The sequence below is a fragment of the Rhinopithecus bieti genome, unplaced genomic scaffold (genome assembly GCF_001698545.2).
Source record: "Rhinopithecus bieti isolate Rb0 unplaced genomic scaffold, ASM169854v2 scaffold_3856, whole genome shotgun sequence".
Taxonomy (NCBI): Eukaryota; Metazoa; Chordata; class Mammalia; order Primates; family Cercopithecidae; genus Rhinopithecus; species Rhinopithecus bieti.
The window spans coordinates 1,480,601-1,502,121 of NW_016804410.1; the positions used below are offsets into that span (position 1 = coordinate 1,480,601).

Here is a 21,521-nt window from a genome sequence, read left to right on the forward strand (position 1 = left end):
CACAGGGCTCTGGTAAGTCCTCTACAGATAAATCATCTTCACTGCACCCAACTCAGGAATACAAGAAAGTGGAAGCAAGTTCAGAGAAATCCCCAAGTTTTAGAACTTAAAGAAACTGAGCGTTCCACTAAGTGATGAGAGAGAGGTGGGGCTAACCCGCACATCTCATCACAGAGCAGCGCTCTTTCTATGGCGGCGATGAATGGAAGCACAGTGGCAGAGAAGGGGCGGTGCAACCCCACCTCTTTCCCAAGTAGATTTCCCTCTTCCTTGTCACCCTGCTGCTGAGGGGGCCTGAAGTGTGGGTGGTAGCAGTGAACGGTTCTCTCTCCACGGCTGTGAATGCTGGAAGGAACAGCGAATAGTGATGCATTATTTAGAGCAATAAAAACAAAATAACAATAGCCAACTTCTATTGGGCATTTGCTATATTCTGTGCACTAAGCTAAGTGTTCTACATGCATCATTTACTTCAGATGCCTCCTAACAACCTTTCTGAGATGGATACTAACGTTGTTTCAATTTGTACAGGTAAAGAGGCAGTGTTGGGGAGCTGCTTGCTCCAAATGACACCGTATATCCCTAAGGAAGCTGTGATGCTGCCTCCAGGGCCTGAGCTTGTTCCCGGTGTCTCTTCAGTAGGAAAGTGCCTGTGCAGGAGAGGATGGGGCTGTACTCCCAACCCCAAACCTCCATGAAGAAGAGAGCATGATGGGCTGTCAGCCTGCAAGATGGATTTGGGGAACAGTGGGAACTGTTTTCACCATTTCTCTCCGTTCCTCAGCCACACACTGTTCCAGCCCCAAACCTACAGAAAAGTGAGAAGAAATGGGACATTCAACTAGAATAGGAAGGGACTGAGATCTGGAAGGGGACAGAAGGATGTCATTGTCATCTTTAGGTATGAGAAAAGACCTTACCCAGCTCCCTGGGAAGCCCTCTCCTCTCTTCCGGGTAAGGAGAGGACAGCAAGAAATGCCCTCAAGTTGCAGACTTAGGAAACTGATGGGGAAGACAGCATTTTGTGATGCAGCTGTTGACCACTGGAAGCTGCTCCAAAGGGAGCTACACTTCCTCTGAGCTCCCTGGCAGGAGAGGACATTTTTGCATGCCAGTGTGTCTCTGTTCATTGCAACACAGAAAAATTTTAAATCAAAAATGAGATTTCCAGAAATGTGCTTTCCTAAATTCTTCACACGGGTGTCCTATTAATATGGAAATGAGGAAAGAATTTAATCATGTTTGACTGCTTGCTGGAAAGAAAGCAAACATGCTGATATGCTAAGTATCATCAGATTTGTTAAATAGGGTCAGGATTACAGGGCTGATAGGGGACTGATGGATTTCTTGCTGCTCATTATCCCTATTGAATGGTTGGAATGCATTCAACACTGAGCGAGGCAGGTCAGGGTGGGGCCCCCTGTGCTCCTGCACCTGGTGCAGAGCTCCTGGGAAGCGTGGGCCTTGGCAGTGACCTGGAAGGTTGCCCTCTCACGGGGGATCCCCACGTGCCCGACACCTGGCCCCGGCCCACTCGCTGCAGAGTGGGTGCATGCCTCTGAGCAGATCAAAGACAGGATCAAATGAGGGTTCTTCTCTCTCTCATATATAGAATTGATTACTTTTTACAAAGCATTTCTGCACGCATTGTCTCAGTTAATCCTACTAAGACTCCAATGAGAAAGGAAAGATAGATATTTTTATCTGCCCAATTTATAGATCAATAAATAAGGCCTAGAGAGGTGAAGGAATTTGTCCAGTGTTGCTCAGCTCGTGGGAACAGATAGAACCCAGGACCCAGCCCACTGCCTGCCCCATGCCAGTGAGTCCACTACATGCCTGCTCCCATCTCCAGCCTCCAAGTCCCACGTCAGCTCCTGTCTCAATCAGACTCACTTGGAAACACATCTGGGGCTCATCTTGCTCCCAGCCACAGGGGAGGTAGCAACCTCAGTGTTGTCAGCTGAAGAATGATGAGGTTTGTAAATTTGGAAAGGAGAGCTTATTTTTCATAAAAGGTTGCAGCCTCCAGGGTTGCATAGCCTCCTGTCAGAAGCCAGAAACATGCACTTTGAGGGTGGGAAGAATAAGATGGGGATTTATGCTGAATGAGGTGGCCAACTATGCATATTCAATGAGCTATAGGAGGAGTCATGAATATTTATGAAAGGAGAAACATATGCATGCAAAATTGAGCTTCATGCCTCTCCATGAGACCCATGTTCTTGATCTCTTCAATAGGGAAAGACATACTGTGTGGCCATCATCTAGCCAGCCCTGGGAAGACCACAGTGAATAAGAAAGAAAAGTTCCTATCTTCATAGAGTTTATAGTGAGGGCTGTGCTCCTCAGACTTTAATGTGTGTATGTGAATCACCCAGGGATTCTGTTAAAAGCAAATTCTGATTCAGTAGCTCTGGGCTGGAGCCTGAGATGCTGCAGTTCTAACTGGTGATGGCAGTGCTGCTGGTCTCTGGACCATACTTAGAGTGGCAAGGCCCTAAGACTGGATGGAAGAAATTGTTGACAGAGGATGACAATAGGATATGATAGTCCTAAGGCTGGGAGTTTATAGAATGATCTAAGGGCACAGAGCAGGAGTACCCACTGCAGAAAGGAGAAGTCAGATAAGGCTTCCTAGGGGGAAAGGAAGGCCACGTCCAAAGCTGGAGTAGAAACTAGGCATGCCAATGTCATGAGTGGAAAAGATGGTCCATGCCAAGTCATGAGATCTGTGTGCAAAGTCCTATGAGCAAAAATGAAAGCACAAAGCTTGCTAGCTTGTGAGAGTTTCTTCTGACTCGAGAAGATACCAAGGGAGAGCAGAGGGGGGTTCCCAGGACCCAGAGGCATGGTCAAGGAGCTGCATTTGCATTTGTAGTTCAGGGCAATGGGGAGGTATTGAAGGTCTGAAGCAGGACACTGACTGGTAAGGTTTGCTCTTTTCAAAGCTCACTCAGGCTGCCATGAGGAGAATGGATTGGAGGGGGGCTCGAATTAGAGGGGGAATTGGGAGGCTGTGTTCTAGTAATACAGGTGAGGGGTGTGGGTGGCTTGAACAGGGGCTGTGGCCATAGAGTTGGTGAGAAATTGGCAGATTAAAGGTATGTGATGTGGAAGGTGCCCTCAGTTTGATCACTGATTGGACAAGTGTGTGTCTTCTGTGCTGGGTGCGATGGTGGAGGACGTGCTCCTCACTATGCTTCTTCCTCTGTAGTTCCTAAGACAAGGTGTTTATTTTTTTCCCCTTTTCTTTAATATGACTAAGCTTTTGTTTATCCAGCAATAGTATTCATCATATTTTCTGAAACATGTGGAGGTTTTTTCCTACCTGTCTTCTTACCTGTTCTCCCCACCTGTTCTCTTAGGAACTGAAGCCCCAACACCCTGCCACTGTCCATAACTTGCTTCTAGACTCTCTTCATGTTTTCCACTTACCCATCCCAACTTCTTTCCATCTTGAACTGCTAGGTCTCAGCCATTACAGGGAAAGTACATTCTACCATTGACTGGTTGGGCCAGGACGCTGGAATGTGTCCAGTAAGAGCTCTGCTAGGATTCAATGCATTCGATTCCTAAGCAATGAAGTCTATTTTTTGAACTTTCATTTTACATATTTTGGAGAGATGGGGTCTTACTATGTGGCCCAGGCTGGTCTCAAACTCCTTCCCTCAAGTGATTCTCCTACTTCAGTGTCCCAAACTGCTGATTTCAGGCAGAAGCCACCAGGCCCAGCCTAGGAGGTATATTTTAAGCCAAGTCAACCTCTTAATTAGGTATTAGCTTTATTTACAGTCAGTTATGAAGAGCACACTTGTTGCACTGAGGGTAAACATCTCTCTGAACTATTATTTGAGGCCCACTTTTATCTGCTAATAAATTTATTAAAATGTAAGAAAATTGGGTCTGCCTATGAGTATCACACTGTTAATCAGATTTTTTTTATATAAATGAATGTCCTGAGATCGTTACTGAAATTGAGAAGGACCAGCTGAGACCAAGAACAGCCATTCAGCTTTCCAAGGTATGGAATGTAGGTGCAGGGACTGAAGAATCACATAAAAACATAATCAAAAATCTCAAGAGCACAAAAAAAGCCCGTTGTAGGGACATCCACCATTACGAACCTGCATTTCCCACATATGTGTTAGCATTTGGAAACGTGGACAATGACCCCAGAAATACAGACGTAAGATTTCAGAAACCTGTGGAAGACCTGCAGATTTGCATTCTACCTGGAGGCCTAAGGCAATTACTTCAACCCTCAGTTCAAGACACACTTCTTGTCAAGAGCACATCCTTAGCAAAGAAGTCTGTTTATTACCTACTCAAAAATGGTCTCCAACTATTGGGTGCTGATGAAAGATCATCTGATTTTATATCTTACCCAAACTTCAGCCTTCTCCTTCTATTCCAGCATTGGAATAATAAGCCACTCGTGACACTAAAAAATAGGCTTTCCTCACATGCAAACCAAAAGATAAAAGGATTTGGATTTAAAAACACTCTCTCTGATTTTTTTGTTTGCAAGTAGCATTTCTGCTTGGAACCACACCACTTTGAGCTCACCAGCTGGAGGAGAAATTACTATTGTGGATGAAAGGGGACATAACTGGCAGCCATAGCACTAGAGTTTTCACAACACAATCCCTGCATCAAAGAAAGCACGCTTTCTTTTTCTGGAAGGTCATAGGTATAGAGCTGTAAGAAAGGACCTTGAAGCAGATACAGTTTGTTGTAACTTCATCTCTCTTCAACCCCAGCGTATCTTGTAAAGGGCTCTGGGGCCTTCCTAGAAAGCATGGTATATACTAACTATTCTTAGACTCTAATGCTCACCTTCTCTTCTTCCCTGGGCTTTGGTCTTGTGGCTCTGAGTGTCACCTTCATTTTATTATTTATTTGTCTATTTATTTATTTATTATAAATAAATAAATAAATAAATGTGTAAATAAATGACAGGGTCTCACTCTGTCATTAGGTTGGAGTGCAGTGGCGTGATCATGGCTCACTGCAGCCTCAAACTCCTGGCTCAATCAATCCTCCCACCTTAGCCTTCTGAGTGGCGCACAGGCATGCACCACTATGCCGGGCTAATTTTAAAAATTTTTGTAGAGACAGGGGCTTGCTATGTTGCTCAGGCTGGTCTTGAACTCTTGGCTTCAAGTGCTCCTCCTACCTTGGCCTCCCAAAGCACTGGGATTACAGACTTGAGCCACTGTGCCTGGCCACCCTCATTTTGAATTGCAATTGAAAACTCACCTCTTTGAAGTAGCTTTTTAAAAAAAAATTCTGACAAACTTTTATACTGTTCAAGTAGACACTGTAAGCTCTGCCTTTCATTCTCCCCTCCTCCTTAACACACTCACCATCACGTGCATTGATGGTGCATGTGGAAAGGGATTCTTACCAGGAGTTAACCTTAGCAATTTTTACATCATGACAACTTTACGAAAAAAAGTTTAGTTAGCGTGGGACTGTTCTAGGAATAAAAGCCATGGGTAGAATTTAATAGTAACAATTATTATTTAACATGCAGTTGATATATACCTTTGAAATTCAAGCTCATTCTCTTTTACTTACAAGTAATAATGATAGAATTAAACTAAGCTAATAAGCTAAATAAATAATTAACAATAGATTGACCCTAATTAATAAATTTGCTAAAAGCCTTTCCCTGTTAATGAGCCCTTAACCAAAGATGAGTCTTAAGATACACATTTTTAGAATATAGATACGGATATAAGTTTTAGAATATAAATGTCAGGTATGTTGAAAATATGTGTGGAAATATCAAAGATCCAACTCAACAAATGCATATCACTCACTGTGTACTTGTTCCTGATGGGTACAAAGATGCTCTTAAGGCTTGTGTCGCCTGGAGAAGATGACTTGAAGATATGTCTACATGAAGAGTGAACAGGAGATAGAAAAGCTGAAAATACAAAGCAGATGAAGCAAACTGTTGGAGAAGACAGTGGAGAACAAAGTTTGGGAAGAGAGATTGACCTAGAGCTGAAAAGAAAACAGCCTTTTGTCTGAAAATGAAAGAAAGGAATGAAGTTTGGGTTGCAATAAAAATAGATGTGTAGTTGAAATTCTTTAGGCTCTATTGCTTTCATTTTCCTGATAAGATAGGAGGCATGCAGTTTGCTAAGGGTGAGAACATGGAAGGGGGTGAGGGATGCTTGAGGAAAGTGGAAAAATATTAAAATGGTAGCTGACAAAACAGAAGGAAATTGTTTCTCTGCACTAAAGGTCCAGCCAAGGCAGCAGATCAAGAACCTTTAGTGTTGACAACCAGCAGGTTGAGGAACCTTCTCTAGTAGGGCTAGCAGCCTGGTACTAGACGATTTATAAAATGGATACTTTATTGTAGGATTGTTGGACAGATGCAAAAGAAGACGTCCTCCAGAAAGCACAGAGCAGTACTGGGACAGAGACAAACCAAGGACTTATTCACACTCATAAGCCATGCTCAGCTCCATGTTGTGTTAGAAGGAAAGAGAGGGCTCAGGGAGACCAACAGGAGAGCAGCAGCACTAGCAGCCTATCTCCAGAAGGGCAGGTGCTGTGGTGATGAGGCCATGAGAATGGGAAATTAGAGGTGAAGAGTTCTAAATTAGAGCAGTTCTTGGCAATGGTAGGTTCCTTGGTGTAAGTCTGGGCATATGTGACAAGAATAACATAGAGGTAGAAGTCTCTAGATTTGAGACTCTCAAGGCACTGTGAGGTGAGGCTGTCTGATGGACTATGAGGATACAGAAGTCCTTGGTGATGCTAGCAGAACAAGGTACAGGAAAAGTCTGTGGTGGAGCTCCTAACAAACAGGAGATGGAGTGACTTGGAGACTGGCAGACAGAAGTAACAAGGAAAGGTAGCAGGTGATTGTAGCAACTGACTGGTAGGACAGAATCTGTCTGGAAAATCCTCCATCTTAGGAGGTGGAGACTTCCTTTCATTATGAAATTGGGATTGTTTTCTCAGACTCCCTGGCAGGTGCATACAGATATGTGACTAGGCTCTGGCAATCAGACGTGCCTCCCTCAAATTGCAGCAGGAAGCTCAACCTTGTACCCATTGTGCAGGAGCCACTCTGGAAAGGGACTGCTGCCAAATCCTCATGCCCAATTACCACCTGCAGAGGCACTGGCATGGACGGCAGCTTCCAGGAGTGCCTGGTGCTAAGTGGGCTGTGGGTTTTCAGCAGACAAGGTCTGCAGATTGGTTTGGGGCATTGTTTCTGGTTGCATAGCCTGGGAAGCTATCAGTGATGCCTCTCACCCCATCCCATTGCGCCATCCCCATGATTCTGTGGTTCTCTAGCATTTTTGAATACATTCATTTTTAGCCTACATCAGCCAGCCAGTTTCTGTTGTTTACATCCAAGGGAATCTTGACTGACACTGATAGAGTCAGACTGATAGCCTCTCAAAGGAAGAAGGGTTTTCACACAAGGGTGCAAGAGGAATGACTCAGAAGAGGATTTGGGAGGTGAGGCATGCTGCCCATACCTGACCCTCATCCTTGTAGATCCTCTCTGTCCTCTCGTCCCAGTACTGCTCTTTGCTTCGTGGAGGATGTCACTTTCCCTGTCATCCTCTGAGGCAGAGAGGTTCATACTGCCACCCTAGAGTTTCCATCAGAAGGGCAGGGCTTACTTTCAGGTGCTGGGCAGGTCTAGGTGGTGGTGCCTGGGGTCCATAGGTTAGTAAGTCCCACATCAAGTCTGGCATTGTATCCAGAGGGTGTCCTCTATGGTCATGGCAGCAGTTCCTCTCCAGGTGCTGTACTGCAGAGGGTGTGGTTGGTATCCTCTACAAATCCAACTGGGCACCTAGAGAGAAATCCCAAAATTTAGTTGGTCAACCTGGTTCAGGAATTCTTACGTACAAGAACTAAAGGGATCCCTGAACTTGGGACTTAAAATAGATAATAAAGGCCTTAAAATAGATAATAAAGAACTTGCACTTGAACTTGAACTCCCAGTGAAGAGCGAAGAAATAGGTCTCACTGAATCATGCATTACTTAATCAGAATTATAAGATAGAAATAATGTGTAAACATAGTATTTTAAGTACCAATGTGGTTCTGGTATGAACGGTCTTAGCCATGGGTGATCAGAGAATATCCTAGTGTGGGTTCCATTCAAATCTTTTTTCTGTTAAGTCATATGTAGTGAGTTCTTTTTTGCATTCTATTAGGTCCATGCCAATTAAAATCAAGCAATATTTATTATATGCCCATTATCTGGTAGGCACTTTGCTAAGTACTGGGATACCACAGTGAAGGCAGCACAGTTTTCTTGAAGGGAGCTTACAATCTATCTAAGGAGACAGGCAATTACATTATGCAGAGACATGCAGGCTTGTGGAACTGTGAGGGTGCACAAGTTGCGTGGGTGCAGGTCAGCCTGGCCGTTTCTCTGTATCATCATAATACGTTATGAAGAGAGTGATCAGCTGACTTTTATGAAATGGTTCAAAATCCATGTTAATACTATTTCTATTGTCCTCTCAATTTCGTCCCGTTTGCTATTTCACGAGTGTATGCTGGAACCCAGAGCCACTGAAATTGCGGTTCAATTCTGTCCCAAGGCAAAATACTCCATGGATGTTCTCTGCAAATGCCTCCTTCAAAATGCATCCTGGGAACACCTCTGTGGCTCACTGAGGAGGGTTTTGTAGTCCTTGCCGGATGCAAGTTTGAGAAGAACTTCTCTAGTTATGGCTGCTCTGAAGCTCTTTCCCCATCCTGGGGGACAATTTCTCATTTCCCACCGGCTACCCACTGGATTTCTTTACTTAAGGCAAAATGCTGCCTTGCCAGATGTTTGCTGTTTCTCTGGTTTATCTCTATGATATATGGGTTCCAAAAGTATCTGAAAACTGAAGCTTTTATAATTTTTATGTGTTTTCCCTTGACAGCGTTTCCCTCTGCCCACTCATTAAATAAAAGCATTGTCCCCAATTTAGTCTTTTCTTCTCTGCATTCTCCCTCTGCTCCCTGTTCCTTGGTAATGTCCTGCACATAGGCTCATAGGCTGTTGCAATTTGGAAGGGATATTGAGATCACTTACTGTAATGGTTCTCAACTTCCTTTTGCTATTCTCAGTGAGATCCTTTCTGCAAAGCAGGTCATGTAGAGTCCAATATATCAACCAAAGACAACGCTTCTGTGCTTGAAATGGGGATCAGGGCCCACGCCCTGCCTGTTGCCTCTACCCACACCCACACAGAGTCCCTAAGGCACCCAATGACACCCTAAATGAGGCTTCTCAAAGTAGGTTGGCGTCAGACTCTTCCACATGCTTGTTAGCAGACATAGCTTCTGCGTTCCATGTCCCTGCCTGCAACCCACCAAATGAAACTCTCAGGTGGGAGCCTGGGAATCTTCATTTTACCAAGATCCTCCACTGAGTCTCATATTCATAAAATTTCAGAACCACTGCCCATTACTCAGAGAGCATAATTTAAAAACTGCTCTTTTGGGACAATCCCATTATTTTACAGAGATACTCTTTGAATTCCAGAAGGACGGAGCCAGACCTCCCAAACAGAGTACAGCTTTCTTTTCACCTCCACGTAAAAAGGTGCTGAGTCTATGTTAGACTCCCGGTGACCAGTTCTAGCTGCCTACAGGAGCTACCATCGGCATTTCAAGCGGCAGAGTTAGACTGACTCTGCCTTCTGTTCCTGCTATCTCCGCCATCCCAGGATCACAGTGGCTTCTGGAAGTCCCAAGCCTGGCCTTCGGATCTCAGGTCTTGTTTCCAACCAATGACTCTAGGTGACCCCCAGCTCCTCTGTGGTTTCCCCGTCAAAGTCCATCTCTTGCCATGGTCACCGTGTTGAAATGGACTCATCTTTACAGAGCCTGCTATACACCACATCCCTTCAGAAAGACCCGCCATGCTCACAGCTGCACTGATACCTCCACTCTCTGTCCTTCTTAACAGACTCAATGCTGTACACATTGGTGGTTTCCAGGCTTGGGAGAGCATTAGCACCACTGGAGAGGGTGTGCTTTTTGAAACACCCACGTAGACCTATGCAGAGATTCTGCTTTAATTGGCCTGGGATGGGCACTTGGCATTGGCATTTTTAGAAAGCTTTTGCCACTGCCCTCTTCCTCCCCCTTCAGGGACTCTGACATAAAACAAAGGTTGAGAACCATTGCTCTAATTTGAATAGAGTTAATTAGGGGCACGTCTGTCTCCCTGGCAAGACTGTAAGACTTGCCCTGTTCACCTTCACATTGCATTTCTTTCTTCCTTCCTTTTTGTAATTACTGAAGGTTTACTGAGTCCCTACAGCATGCTAAGACACTATGCTGGGCTCACTGTCTTGCACACAGATGGAAAAATCTATACAGATACATTATTATTGTCATCATTTATCCCTCTTGGACTGTAATCTCCTGAAAGATCTATGCCTCGCTTTAACATGTCACCCTATATTCTGAAGGAGGGGCAGTGTGCAGTGCAAAGTATACCTACTTTGGTGTCTGACTGGCTGACCTGTGTTCATATTCAAGATCTGACATTTCCTAGCTACACGGTTGAGCAGGTAACTTAATCTCTCTCTGAACCTCAATTTCCTTAGCCATTAAAAATATTATCTATCTGTGGGATTGCTGTGAGAATTGCAGATGGATGAGGAGCTGGCAAGGGGCTGCCAGTGACTGCCCAATCAATGCGGAGCTTTCTCTTTCCACTTGCAGAGAGCAGTCAGACTTGCTGGGCACATCCCAGGCTGCCTAGATCTTACCAGAGAAAACAGGAGGGAGCGGCTTCTCTCCGCATGTGGGACAAAGCCAAGCAGAAAGGATACCTGGTAATTTACCAGTGATTTTTTTAAAAAGTCAAATGACAAAATGTTTGCATGTTTAAACATACTGCAGTTTTAAGACTTCCAGAAAAGGTTAGGTGGTGATGTTGTTCAAAACAATGGGAAGGATGGCAACAATCTTTGAAGAAAACAATATTTGAAATAAAAGAGTTGCCTTAATTTGCAAAAATCCATATAGGCTGGGAAGGAAGAGAGTAGTCCCGGCTCAGCTAGTAACCAGCTGCGTAGCTTTGGAATGCTCTGAACTGCATTTTACTCATTGGTTGAATCTTTAAAAATATAAAGCCAAATAAAAATGTTAGCCATTTTAAATCAATTTTCTGAGAGTGTAAAGCAGATGAGACTTAAAAAACAAACAAACACAGGTCTAAATACTGCTATTTGACTGCTAATACATGACACCAACATTTCTTTCTTGATGCTTGTTCCATGATTCTCCCTCTAGCTATGAGTAGGAACAAATCTATATTCTGGATTGGGTGTCATGAAGCCCTGAATCTAGGTTAGAGAGTTTTGCAAAAGCCTAATCTTTCTTACACCTAAACTGAACTCGAGAATTGCATATAGACTTGCAAGATGAAGACCTTTATGTTTTAGATGGTTTCTAGCATACTGATGTCATTTGACTCCCACAGAAAATGTAATTTTTTATCATTGTTATTCTTATTTTGTTCAGTTAGGTGCTTATAAAGGTGGTTAATTGTTTAAGAACTATGCTAAGAGTGGCTTGAGTGTTATTTTACACCTTTATTTCCATTTATGTTTCCTTTCTTTACCAGTGCATTTAAACCGCAGAGTAATATTGTCCTACCTTTTGTAAAAGAAGTAAAAATACTTTGCGCACCTGCACAATTTTATAACAGAAAAACCTGAAACTCCATGTTTTAAAGTACCCATCTTGTATTTTATCCCAAAGCCATTAAAATTGTTTCTTACCTTCCCTAAGCTAAAATGCAAAGTCATCGTTCTGATTCACAAACCTCTGTCAGTTTGGCTTTATAAAGGCAACAACAGGGTGTGTTATATAGGCAAGACAATCTCTGCAAATTGCTTGAGCCTTCACATCTAAGACCGAAACTCCCTGGAGACTGGTGATTCTTCCTCGAGATGGCCCTGCCACTTACTGCTTCCTGACGTGGCTGAAATCAAGAGAGTAACATGATGATCACTATTTTCCAGTCAGAAATTTAAAACCAGACAGTGACAAATCAGTTCTCAAGGCATACATTTCTATTTGTGAAAGTGAAAAAAATAATCCTGAGAATCCCCCGTTGCTAGCCTTGAAAGTTAAGACACACTAACAAATCTCTCAGTGTCAGGGATTTTAAAAATCTCTCTTAGACTATTTTCAAATGGAAACTGGTGGCAAACTGGATGACATTTCCACTGGGTATGGTGAGACCTCCGAACAAGAGAAGGGCGGTGCTGAGACCAGGGTTTACCAAGAGTCCTGAATAGCTGTATTAGAATAGCCATGGATCAATGTGAAACTTAATACTTTAATGACTGAGCTTCTCTTGAGCTCTTGTTTTTAATTCTCTGGTCTCAAGAGAATCATTTTCTTCTCTCAATCTAATCTTACTGGGAGGAGGAGACAGCCAGGGTATAACTGTGACTCAGGAAAAGCTGAGGAAGAGTTTCCAGTGGGTGAGGACAATGTCTCACTCCTGGGGCAGGCAGCAGAGGGTTAAGCAAGTGGCCAAACCCTCAAATTCAGAAGCATAGACTTCTCCCCACCTGTATAACCTGGGCTGAGTTACTTAACTGCTGGAAATCTCTATTTCCTGCCCCAAATGGTTAGTATCACACAAAGCATTTAGTGCAGGGCTTGGTACATAGTGAGCATCTACTAATAGTTGGGAATTTTAATGATTTTATTTTCTCGGTGTTTAACAGCTTGCATCGTGACTATCAGGGGGCTTGGTACATTTTGGGTGAATAAATGACATACGATGGCACTCTGAATTGGTCACTGTTGGAATTAGCTAGGGAATTCATCATCATTGTCATAAGTTTTTGATACATGGAGGTAACCTGTGTGCTCAAGCATCTTCTCTGCAGTGCCACAGCATTCACCCAGGATGTGCCTATGAGAAGTATGGAGGTCCTGACCTTGAAAGATCCAGGACCCCCAAAAAGAAATGAAATTGCCCCAGTAAAATTTATCAGTGTTCAGAAACCCTAGAGAAATTACCACTATTTTCTCTTCCAAAAGTGTTGCAGACTGTGTACGCTCACACGCTCCCCAACAGCGCAAAGCTCTTCCAGTTGAGTCCAATCAGTTAATGTGTATCTGCATAGCCACAGAGAAATTGGCAGCAGACGACGTGCTTCTTTGGCCCTTCTCTCAACCTTCTGGCGAGAGGTAAATTTGGGGAAATTGAGGCAGTTTAACATCTTTCAAAGGATAATTTGAGCTAAGAAGGAAATAGAATTCCATATGTGCCCAGGAACTGTAGCATTGCGTAGAAACATGCCACACATGTAATATTCCCAATATGAAATCCTGAAATCATACCAGAACCTATCTAGGATATGAACAACAGAAAATTCTTAAAAACCTGCTATATGTCAGGCATGGAGGTACAAGACAAAACACAGTCTCTACCTGAATGGGTGCAGAATCAAAAGGAGGACAGATTTGTAAACCGACAAGTACAAAAAAATCTACTATGCCGGAGAAGGAAGAGTAGGGGATGGAGGAGCCAGTTCTTCGGAAAAGGATTAGAATGGGGCCAGTCAGCCTTAAACTGACTCTTGAAAAGTGAGGGTTTTCTAGGCAGTCAGAGGGAGAAGGGATTATCCCGACAAACAGGAAAGCATAAACAAAGGTGCAGAGGAAAGAAACAGCCTGACCTCTGTAGGTGTCAGGAACTGGTATGGCTAAAGCTTGGCTGAAGTGTATGGTGGGCAGACAGTGGTGGCTTTAGCGCCCATCCCCACTCCCTCATCTCCACTCGTCCTCCTCTACCAGCCAGGATTCTTGTTACTGCCACCAGAATCCAACATGGGCTGTTCTAAGCACAGGGAGATGGAGGGGTTTCTGGCGATGCAGGGTGAATTGAATGAAGTGCTTACCTGCGAGCCCTACTGAAACTCCACTAAATGTGCAGTAAGACAGTAAGGAACGTTTTTAATGGCAGAAACATACAAGACAATAAAAGTGGGAAAAGAGATAAGATTTAAAAAACATTAAGAAGCTGGAAAGAAAGGTTTACTGGTATCTGACTCAGAAGACAGACCTGAGGAAACAAAAACCCTTCTATAGAGAGAGAAAGGGGAAAAAAGCTATTATACAATTTTGTCTGCACCCTAGAAGTCCCAAAGGCCATAGGAACTGGTGACACAAAGTACTTCTGGAAGTGGGGTAAAGGTGGGGCTGAAACAGAAAGACAGGCTTAAATCCATTAAGTAGGAATTAGACTTCAAAATGCCTCCCTGACTGAACAGCCAGGTAGTGTCCCTCTCCATCTTCAATCAGAAGATGGCATTTGTTCTTTGAAGAAAGTAAAACTGGAATCTCTGAACTGGAGGACAATGGGGATGGATGAGGGTGAGAAGTTGGGAACGAGGAAATGAATAATGGTTATGTGCGGAAGAACCTCAGCCTCAGTCCTCTTCCTGTAGTTAGCACCCAGAATGCTGGTGCTCAGGCTTGCAGATGGAAAAGTTTTATTTTTATTTTTATTTATTTTTTAATCAGCCCAAGAGAAAAGACCTATAGGTGCCAACATGGTAATACAATGGCCAGGTGAAACTCCTCACACTGAAACCCGCTCGTATCCGGCCCCACCCATATGGGGCTTCCAAATCAGCTTTCAGTGTCCTGCTGATACACACAAGATAATGGTGTCTGTTACATGCCAGACACTTGAGGAAAGATCTAACATGATGCCAGAGACTGTTACAGCGTGAATTGTGTGCCCACAAAATTCATATATTGAAGTCCTAACTCCCAGTACCTCAGAATACGACATTATTTGTAAGCAGGGGGGTCACAGATATAATTAGTTAAGGTAAGTTTATACTGGAGGAAGGTGGGCCCTAATCCAATACATGTGTCCTTATAAAAAAGAATGCCATATGGGCCAGGTGTGGTGGGTCACACCTATAATCCCAGCACTTTGGAAGGCTGAGTAGGCAGATCAGTTGAGCTCAGGAGTTCGAGATCAGCCTGGCCAACATGGAGAAACCCTGTCTCTACTAAAAATACAAAACTTAGCTGGACTTGGTGGTACGCGCCTGTAATCCCAGTTACTAGGGTGGATGAGGCAGGACAATTGCTTGAATCCAGGAGTCAGAGGTTGCAGTGAGCCGAGATATTTACACTGCATTCCAGCCTGGGCGGCAGAGTGAGAATCTGTCTCAAAAAATAAAAGAATGCCATATGAAGGGGACACACATAGAGGGAAGAAAATGCACACAGAGGCAGAGATGAGTATCTGTAAGTCAAGGAGAGAGAGGCCCGAAACAGATCTTTTCCTCATTGCCCTCAGAAGGAACCAACTCTGCTGACATCTTGATTTCAGACATCTAGCTTCCAGAACCGTGAGACAATAAATTTCTGTGTTTTAAGCCACCCAGTTTGGGATACTTTGTTATGGTAGCCCTAGCAGACTAATACAGAGACCATGACAGATAACCAGGATAGAGAAACGTGGGGAAAAACAAATTAAGTTCTTTACTAGAATACCAAACAACCAACAAACCCACTATTACTAATATCCTCAGAGAAATGAGAAGATATTCTATCCGTAAAACTAGAACAGTGTGCTCTAAAAAAAAAAAAAAAAAAAAAAAAAAATTCAGAGAAGTAAAATGAGCCATTGGAAATTAAAATTAAATTAAAATATTTGTAAAAGCTTAATGGAAAGAATAAAAGAAGAGTTAGGTTGATTTTCTAGAACACAGATCAAAAAATCAAAATGATTGAAAAATACAGGAAATTATAAAATAATTAGAGGGTAATTCTAGGAAGTATGATACACAAATAACATGAGTTCCAGAAAGAGAGAACAGAGAAAACGTAGTGAAGGGTATCATCAATGCAATAATTCAAAGACTTTTCCCCAAATAACAGCTCCTGTATTTCTAGATTGAAAGGACCCAGCCATTGGACAACATGATAGATGAACCCATACCAAAGAGTAGCATCACAAAACCTTAGAACACTAAAGGCCAAGTGAATATTTTAAGAGGTTCTAAAGGAAAACACAGAATATGTACAAAATATGAAGAATTAGAATGGTACCAGGCTTCTTAAGAGTAACTTGGAAGACAGAAGACAATGAATCAATGTTTTCAAAATTCCATGCTAACTCCAGATGAGAGAAGCTATAAAAGAAAGGAATTGGTATAGTAAATATATAGCTGTAAGTAACTTTTCATACTTCTAAAATATAAACATTGAGATTTCATCAAAACTAAATGAATCACATTGTGAGGAATGGGGGAAAAGATATGAGTGTACGGGAAGGTGGTGGATAAGGAGGAAAGTTGCTTTTAAAATAATAAGTATTTTAGACTATTTAACTCTTCAAATGGTGCACATTGACATAAATAAAAACTTGGACAAGTATTGAAGATAGCTGAGTTTACAGGTGCAATTTTTTCCTTGCAACCGCATTCACTTCCCCAAAACTTAGTGGTGAAAGGTAGGTTGTATTGTTCATTTCCCCAGAACTCATCAGTGGTAAGTATTACCATCTCCATTGAACGAGCAAAAAATTGAGGCAGGGATCACAGGAAACTGGAAACCCCATCTGCCAGATGGGAAGTGAAGACGGGCTTACTTTAGGGCAGAAGCCAGGACGGGCATCAGCATCAGGTTCAGTGGCTTTCTGCCTCTGTCCAAGGCTAAGTGCACGTAAGGGCTATTCGTGTTTGGCTCTGGAGCAACCATGAGTGGAATTCATCCACTTTCCTTCTTAGAAAGCGGAGGGCCTTTGCATGTCAGGGGTGATTCAGAGGAGCACCTTTATTCTCAACATCTACTTTCACTGGAAGAACGTTTTACTTTTGGTATTCTTTACTGTCATCCATTCATTAATTCATTCAAAGATATTTGTTGAGTATCCACTGCATGCCAGGCTCTATGCCAGGTGCTAAGATACAAAAATGAACTGCTTCCAGGAGCTCATAGTCCATGGGGGATGACAGGCCCAGGAGCAGAGCATGGTGACACTATGATGCTGGTGCAGTCATGGGCAGTGGGGGGAAAGGCTCTATGGGACATAAGGGGAACTGGTCCCAGCCGGCAGAGGTCAGACGAGTCCCCTGCAGCAGGAGAACTTGTGAGGACTAAAGATGTTCTGCAGGACAGGAAAGGGTCTTTCAAAAGTATCATGCCATAGATAGGAAACACTACCAGAGGCTGTACCCAAGATATTCTTCTAGCTTTACCCAACACATCCTTCTTACAGCATAAGAGATTGGGAGGATGAAGGAAAGAGTCTCTGGGTTTCATCCTTCCTCAGTGCCTTTCCCCTTAAGATAGCGGTCAGGGAGTTTCCAGGGATCCACACACGTTACTTACTGTGAGACTTCACAGTATGTAAACCTGTGACTGGAACTCAGTCTATAAACCTGAGACTGGAATTCAGGCCTTTGGACACCTTCCAATCCACTTGGAAATAAGCTAGGAAATGGCCAAGGAGGAAAAGGTCCCAGCATCAAGGGTAGCAGGATTGAATTTCTTTTGATCTCAGAGCTCTGCAGAAAGGAAAGGGCTAAAAAAGTTTATTATATTACGATGGGAAAGCACATGTGTTTTGTTTGAACACAATCGGGGGCAGGTGTTTTCATTTACGTTTCTAATTCAAACAGTGAATAGAACCCTCTTCTAATTATAACCTACACCCTGGCGTGTTTTGAGGACCAGCTCCTTGGAGTTCCCAGCAGATATGAGATAGGAATAATTGAGCTGCCCAGCAGGTCTGGGTAAAGTTCCCTAAAGAACTTGCATGCTTTGCTCATTCTTACTGTTGAGCTGCTGTTGACTAGGCTGTGGAACTCAGTTAACGGGTCTCCTTTGAACTGCACTTGTTTCTTCAGGTTATTCGTGGGGTGGAAACTTCTTTCATGCAGACTTCCAGGTGAGAGACGAGCTGGAGAGTGCATGGTGGGGGAATGGGGAGATGAGATTTGAGGAGACAGGGAGCTTTCAGGTAGCTTAAGGTCATTTTCCACTGATCAAGAAGCAGAAAGCTTCCTAGGGCTTAAAGACATTTGCCTTTGGGGTGACACAGGTACCCCAGAGTCAGAGAAGTAACTGGCTTGAGCAGAGGGTAGAGTGGCTTGTTGGGGGCTGTACCAAAACCCCAGCTCTTTCCTGGGACTGGTTGTGAGAGCAATAAAGCAGACGTGTTAGACGAAGGCACATCACAGTCCCATGGTTCCAGGAAGCGGTTTAATGTAATTACACTGTTAAAGAAAAAAAAAAAAGTTACAGCCAACTGCAGGCAAGAAAAGTCAGAATTTACAACCTGTGTTCTCACATACACACACAATCAACACCTCCCATTAACTGTCAACCATAAATTTCCTGCGGATTCACCTCTAATCATCTGAAAGTGCAGTCACGCTGACCTCTATTCTTTCATAAAAAGATGGCTGCCAGGCCGGGCGCGGTGGCTCAAGCCTGTAATCCCAGCACTTTGGGAGGCCGAGACGGGCGGATCACGAGGTCAGGAGATCGAGACCATCCTGGCTAACACGGTGAAACCCCGTCTCTACTAAAAAATACAAAAAAACTAGCCAGGCGAGGTGGCGGGCGCCTGTAGTCCCAGCTACTCGGGAGGCTGAGGCAGGAGAATGGCTGGAACCCGGGAGGCGGAGCTTGCAGTTATCTGAGATCTGCCCACTGCTCTCCCGCCTGGGCCACATAGCGAGACTCCGTCTCAAAAAAAAAAAAAAAAAAAAAAAAAAAGGGTGCCAGGAAACTCATTGGGGGGCAAAAACAGAGAAGCCTTGAGCTGAGTGGTCACTCGTGATTTCTTTCTGCAATAGGGTGGTGATGGTGGGAGTCCAGTTAAATCTGATAGTGGGATCAGGGTATACCTGAGCTCTCAGCTCTGTGTACCTTTTCAGTCTGGCTCATGGAGACAGTAGTGAGTATGACAGTTCTGGCAGCCACCAGCCTCTGCTCAACATCAGCCCAGTGATACAAGCCTTGGAGCTCTTTGCTGAATTCAGAATTAACCAGGAGAGCCATGTAGCAAGCAATGAATTTGACTAAGACAAGATTCGAAGCTTATTCAGAATGGCAACACAGTATTAATCAACTATAATTGTCATGCTGTCTGAGTTAGACAGAGTGGGTTTTAATAGCCTAGATGCAGTGAATCTATGGATTATTACAGTCAATGATTCTGTAAAATAACAAAAAAAATTCCAATTAGATATGGACCAAGTTAATGTGAATCTGAGACACAATTAGGTATTTTCTTCTTACAAAGACAAAGCCAAGTGGAGATTTAAAGCTATTAATCACTTCCACAGAACCCCAAATTCATAAAAATGACTTCATGGAAAGCTGAGCTGAAGGCTTCGTTCTGTGACCTTTGATGAGAAGCAAAGTCACTCTCCTCCCTGCCTGTTCAGTTCAGTTCCCGCTGCAGACCATGACATCAGCCAGTCGTCTGAGAGATGGGCACAGCTATTCGTGCTTCATTGATGTGTGACGGGGCAGGTTTTCCAGCATCTTCATCATTCTCAAGCTATATCAGAAACTCCCCTGGTGACCTATTCCCAAAACTCAGGTTAACACAGATATTATAATGAATAACCCCTAGATCCTGAATCTATACCATCACCCCCATTCCTTTGAAACATGGCCTCATTATCCGTTGGGTTATAAAAGCAAGGGAAACCAGTGGCAGATGTTGGAAATACGACTTTGATAGATCTGTCTCTGGATCTGAAAGGTCCGTTTACATCTCTCAAGCATAGGAGAAAGTGATTTTGTCCACCCAACTCATGATTTCACACATCCACTTTCATTAACAGGAGAGAGAAAATACAACTTATTGTTACTTAGTTATCTAGGGTCTATTTCCCACAGTGCTCAATGCACTGCACACTGGGAAGTTAGTGCTTAAAATGTCAGGATGTATTAAACCTGTTAGGTCACAGGATACTAATTCAGAGGATCATTGCTGTGCCAATGTCCCCTGCCCAAACACTGACCATAGTTATGTATGAGGCCGTGTTTAGATGGAATAGGAGCAATGGTGTATACTCGCATCAAGTCCAGCTACCATTTCTCCTCTTAGAACCACATCTGACTTCTCGATTCTATGTCATGAGCTACCCAATCACAATCACAATAGAGCAGTTGCAATATTGTAATCTTCAGTTTTTCTTAGTTGTGCTTTTTATTTCACAAAAATTTGACTTTGTTTATTCTCTGACACTGTTTTCCAGATTTAGACTTCTTTTGGGGAATTGAATTTCCCAGAAGACTGGATTATGCAAGTGTTATTGTAGATTATTAATTACCATAGTATTGGTGGTGAACCAAGTTGACAAGCATGATGACATTAAAAATCAATTCTCAAATACATTTGATGATTGACAAACCAAATCATTGATAAGAAACTATTATAATTATTTTGAATAATTGCTGTTATAATCCAATAGTTTCATATTGTGTTAGTTATCTATTTTTGCATAATAGTATTGCCACAGCTTTAGCAGCTTAAAACAATACACATTTATGATTTCACAGTTTCTGTGAGTCAGAAATCTGGATACAGCTTAGCTGTGTCATCTGCTCCAGGGTCTGTTGTGAGGCTGTAACCAAGGTGTTGTGCAGGGCTAGAGTCTCACCTGAAACTTGACTGAGGAAGAATCTGCTTCACTTCAGTTTCTTGTGAGCTGTGGGTCTGAGGGATTCAGTTCCTTGCCGGCTGTTGACCAGAGGTCATCCTTAATTATTCGTCTTGTGGATCCCTTCATACAGCAGCTTACACTCAACCAGAAAGATAGAGAGTTAATGGAGAGGGTCTACTAGCAAGATGGAAGACATAATCTTATGTGACATAATAATGACAGTGACATCATATCATCTTTGTCATAATTTACTGTTTATAAGCAACTTACAAGTTCCACCTACACTCACAGAGAAGGGATCATACAATAGTATGAAGACTAGCAAGGGAGGATAGTCAGAGAGCTGTCCTAGATCTGTCCCCATGAAAATATTCAGAAATGACAAAATATTTGATCTCTTTAGGAAAACCCCCTTTAAAAGTTTAGGTCTACACATAAAGGAAAAGGATTAGTTTAAAAAAAAAAAGAAAAAAGTTTAGGTCTAAATCATAAAGAAGGGAAAAAGCATATTCGTTGCAGGAGCTCAAAATATATATTTTTTAATTATTTAAGCTGAGAGACATAGACTCAAGTTGCCCTGAATAGATACTCCCTAGAACATAATTTTTCTCTAAGAGTAAGAAAGCAATAACTATACATGACTTATTCATCAGATGGAAGGGAAAGAAGAGAAATTAAGTAGTTATTCTTTGTAAAAAAAAAAAAAAAAAAAAAAAAGTAAGGTCAAAGCAAGCCAGAATAATTCAATGCAACACATTTTTATTGAGTATCTCTACAACTTGTACTCTGCTATGTGCTATGGAGAGTGAGCAGATTGTGGGAACACAAAAGAAGAGAAAA

At 42.8% G+C, this 21,521-nt stretch overlaps 2 long non-coding RNA genes across 2 annotated transcripts; both read right to left on the reverse strand.

Moving 5' to 3' along the window:
• Positions 1-261: 261 nt before the first annotated feature.
• On the reverse strand, positions 262-7,829 carry LOC108526901 (uncharacterized). Its single transcript, XR_001884633.1, has 3 exons — positions 7,662-7,829; positions 5,829-5,935; positions 262-345 (listed from the first exon to the last, which is right to left on the reverse strand). It is a non-coding gene; the product is annotated as an uncharacterized LOC108526901 (long non-coding RNA).
• A 3,963-nt stretch (positions 7,830-11,792) lies between these two features.
• On the reverse strand, positions 11,793-20,806 carry LOC108526900 (uncharacterized). Its single transcript, XR_001884632.1, has 3 exons — positions 20,679-20,806; positions 17,832-18,272; positions 11,793-11,989 (listed from the first exon to the last, which is right to left on the reverse strand). It is a non-coding gene; the product is annotated as an uncharacterized LOC108526900 (long non-coding RNA).
• Positions 20,807-21,521: the final 715 nt, after the last annotated feature.